This window comes from Oncorhynchus nerka, linkage group LG16, assembly GCF_034236695.1.
Source record: "Oncorhynchus nerka isolate Pitt River linkage group LG16, Oner_Uvic_2.0, whole genome shotgun sequence".
NCBI classification, from domain to species: domain Eukaryota; kingdom Metazoa; phylum Chordata; class Actinopteri; order Salmoniformes; family Salmonidae; genus Oncorhynchus; species Oncorhynchus nerka.
The window spans coordinates 1360625-1365000 of NC_088411.1; the positions used below are offsets into that span (position 1 = coordinate 1360625).

Below are 4376 nucleotides of genomic sequence, written 5' to 3' on the forward strand. Positions count from 1 at the left end.
CCACCAGTCATTGTCCTGTTGAAAAACAAATGCTAGTCCCACTAAGTCCAAACCAGATGGGATGGTGTATTGCTATAGAATGCTGTGGTAGCCATGCTGGTTAAGTGTGCCTTGAATTCTAAATAAATCAATGGCAGTGTCACCAGCAAAGCACCCCCAAACCATCACACCTCCTCCTCCATGAACCACAAATCGGAGATTATCCTTTCACCTATTCTGAGTCTCACAAAGACATGGAACCAAAAGTCTCAAATTTGGACTCATCAGACCAAATGACAGATTTCCACTGGTCTTATGTCCATTGCTCGTGTTTCTTGGCCCAAGAAAGTCTCTTCTTATTATTGGTGACCTTTAGTAGTGGTTTCTTCACAGCAATTCAACCATGAAGGCCTGATTCCCACAGTCTCCTCTGAACAGTTGATGTTGAGATGCATCTGTTACTTGAACTCTGTGAGGCATTTATTTGGGCTGCAATTTCTGAGGCTTATGAATCTCTAATGAACTTATCCTCTGCAGCAGAGGTAACTCTGGGTCTTCCTGTTCTGTGGCGGTCCTCATGAGAGCCAGTTTCCTCATAGCACTTAATGGTTTTTGTGACTGCACTTGAAGAAACTTTCAAAGTTCTTGACATTTTTGGAATTGACTGACCTTCATGTCTTAAAGTAATGACGGACTGTCATTTCTCTTTGCTTATTTGAGCTGTTCTTGGCATAATATGGACTTGGTCTTTTACCAAAAAGGGCTATTTTCTTCTGTATACCACCCCTACCTTGTCACAACACAACTGATTGGCTCAAATGCAATAAGAAGGGAAGAAATTCCACAAATTAACTTTTAATAAGGCACACCTGTTAATTGAAATGCATTCCAGATGACTACCACCCCCCCCCCCATCTATCTCTGAAGATCATCCAATTTGATTTATATTTTCCATATATTTTTAACTGTGCTGTTTCCCAAAAGTTCTGAACCTATATACATTTTACAGACACATTATATTTGACATTGTATTGATTACAAGAATTTTGTATAATAATTTTAACAAAAAATGTTGAATCCGGCGTCGTTTTGCGTATCAGTTCATTAACCATGTGCCATGGAATTGGTACATGGAAACAATTTTACAATCTATGAAACTGGTATACTTTTTCATTTATAATAATTATCACCAATTTAACTGAAGCCCACAATTGGTTTATTTTTAAGAGTATGCTTTCAGAAAATGTTTTGTGGCATAATTTCTGATTTGGTCAAGGCGCACACACACACACACGCACACGCACACACACACACACACACACACACACACACACACACGGTCTCCACCAGGGTTAATTTCTGTCTCCTGGTGTGTGTGTTTCGATCAGGCTGTCGGTAGGTGAACCTCTGGTGGAGTAACTGCTTTGTTCCGGGAAAAATGTATGTTGCTCAGTGTGATGAAATGGAGGATGCTGTCATCAAAGAGAGCCACCGCCAAATCAAATGGTAGCAACCACCCACTGGGCACACACTGGTTTCAATTAAATTATGTTCAAGCAATGTGGAATAGACGTTGAATTGACGTCTGTGCCCATATCAAACCTCACAGATCCTATCTTTTGTACATCAGTCAGGCACAAACTATGTTGACGAGGGTTTAGTAAAGAAGGGAAAGATCTTTAATCTGACTGGCACAGTAGTACATGTATTTGCACAAAAGCAACAACCAACAACCTTCATTCCCTTCCCCAGTTGATTTGAATCGGTAGTTGACTCCGTCTAATGTAGAGTTCACATGTTCTAGCATTAAATGTTTAGAAAACATATCTCAATACACTTTACACTGTGCTTTTCTCTATACATATTGGTACGGAAGATTAGATGGATGTGTCTGATGTTGGGCTAGTAAGCATACATTTGCTCAGCCAAGTCCATGCAGCGGTTAGATGAGATGGAAATGGATGAAATGGCCTGAATCATCGTTAATGCCTTGGCAGCATACAGCTTATCATCATGCATCATGATTTCTCAAACCCATCGTCATTTAATGGGCGAGTTATCTCTAATAGTGTTACGCTCATCGTTTGAATGAGGAGACCAAGGTGCGGCGTGGTAGGCGAACATCTTACTTTTATAAAAATGAAAGCTGGGAAAAACAACAAAATACAAAACAAACATAAAGTTCTGCAGGCTACACAGCAACTATACAAAATCAAGATCCCACAAACTAAGGTGGGGAAAAAGGCTGCCTAAGTATGATCCCCAATCAGAGACCACGATAGACAGCTGCCTCTGATTGGGAACCATACCAGGTCAAACCAAAAGATTGGAAAACTAGATTGCCCACCCTAGTCACACCCTGACCTAACCAAAATAGAGATGGAAAAGGATCTCTAAGGTCAGGGCGTGACAAATAGCCGAAGAATCATAATGTTTACTGTATATGAGTTCTTAACACCTTGGAAAGGGTCTAGTAGGCTACTGATGGAAATATCTGCAGTCATCCATGATAGGAATGTTAGTGTGCTAGAGGGTGATTATTCAGACCGAATGGAAGCGAGACTTGTGTTTTACCACGTCACCTTAGAAGGAAGCAAGGGACAGTTGGAGTTTTCCTCATTGGGGTCATGGTAAAATACACATTTGAGGCTATTAAATAAAATCCTTGTTTAAGATAGCAGGTTTGTAACATTTCGACTTCTTCTTACTGATACCATATGACAGAGAATGCAATCCACTCCCATGTTGCTCTTGGATATGAACCCAACTTCTGCTTTGCAGACAGGCATTCTCACATTATTAATTTGAAAAATAAACTCGCTATCTGCAGAGTATTAACATTGACTAATTGTTGAGCCCTGTATCCAAGTCTCCTTCAGGTTTCAGTCCAAAATATTTTCAGTCTATAGGCATAATAGAGTAGGTAGGCCTATCTTAGATGTGTAGGTTTCCAGGGTGGATACCAAACTGCTGTAAGCTATAGAATACATTGAAGGTCAGTGGTGGAAAAACAACCCACTTGTCATACTTCAGTAAAGATACCTTCATAGAAAATGACTCAAGTAAAAGTCACCCAGTAAAATACTACTTGAGAGAAAGTCTAAAAGTAGTTGCTTTTAAATCTAATTAAGTATCAAAGGTAAATGCAATTGCTAAAATATACTTACGTATCAAAAGTTCCAGTAAAAGTATAAATCATATCAAAAATCTTATATTAAGCAAACCAGACAGCACTATTTTCTAGTAAAAAAGAAAAGAAAGTATCATCAGGGGCACACTCCATCACTCAGACATCTTTACAAACAAAGCATGTGTGTTTAGTGAGTCCGCCAGATCAGAGGCAGTAGGGATGACCAGGGATGTTCTCTTGATAAGTGCGTGAATTTGACAATTTTCCTGTCCTGCTAAGCATTCAACATGTAACAGTACTTTAGGGTGTCAGGGAAAATGTATGGAGTAAAAGTACATTATTTTCTTTAGGAATGTAGTGAAGTAAAAGTAAAAGTTGACAAAAATATAGATAGTAAAGTAAAGTACAGATACCTCAAAAAAAATAAGTAGCACTTTAAAGTATTTTTCCTAAGTACTTTACATCACTGTTGAAGGTCTAACATAATAATCATAAGCATAGCCCATAGTAAGAATTGTCGTATTCATGTTTTCCTCTCGTATTATTAATGTATTATAGTGTATTTTAATTGTATGTTTGGAAATTGTTATGTTGTATTATAGAGAAAAAGCTCCTGATCCTCAACTCACCTCATCTTCAGGTAACACAAGGTAAAGGTCTTTCTAATTCCGACGGGAGGAGGTGGAGCGCATCTTCAGCAGACCTTTATAAGGACGAGGATAACCCGCCGCGCCAGATACGTGTGGATGCCAAGAGATGCTCAACATCTCAGAAACTGTATTCATTTCTATTCAGTTTGATGGCATATTCAAAACAAGTATTGCTATTTTTTTATTGTTGTTTTTATCAAAGAAGGCAGATGTGTTTGTAATTTACAGTGGTATTCCTGTAGAGAGCGGTAGATAGTTTTCTAAAAAAGGTTTTATGCGCACCCCATACTGTATACATAAACGGAGGGAAGAGAAATCCTAGCAGTTCTCTTGATTCCATTTCACTGTCGAAACGATACTGGAGCACTTTTTTTGCACATACCTAAAGGAAAATCCCAAATAACGAGCACCTAGCAACTTTGTTTAAGTGCAATAGAGGAACTGTACGAGACAGTTTACCCGTACACGGTGCGTTGCGGAGGGATTTAGAAATAAAAACCCAGTGTTGTGCAGTTGCATTCCCTACCACTTCACTTGCGCTGGATACGGGGAGGCTTTGACTTTTTTCATCCCAGTTTCTGTCTCAAAACAACCGTATTCTCGTCTAAATCTGCTGA

At 39.1% G+C, this 4376-nt stretch overlaps 1 protein-coding gene across 2 annotated transcripts in view; it reads left to right on the forward strand.

Annotated features, from left to right (window-relative positions):
• Positions 1 to 4078: 4078 nt before the first annotated feature.
• The window catches only part of LOC115143886 (thyroid hormone receptor alpha-like), a 218711-nt gene continuing 218413 nt past the window's right edge, over positions 4079 to 4376 (forward strand). For both annotated transcript variants that reach the window (XM_029684327.2, XM_029684329.2), the window contains exon 1: positions 4079 to 4376. This exon is cut by the window's right edge and continues 12 nt beyond it. The gene's annotated coding sequence lies outside the window, so the exon portion shown is untranslated.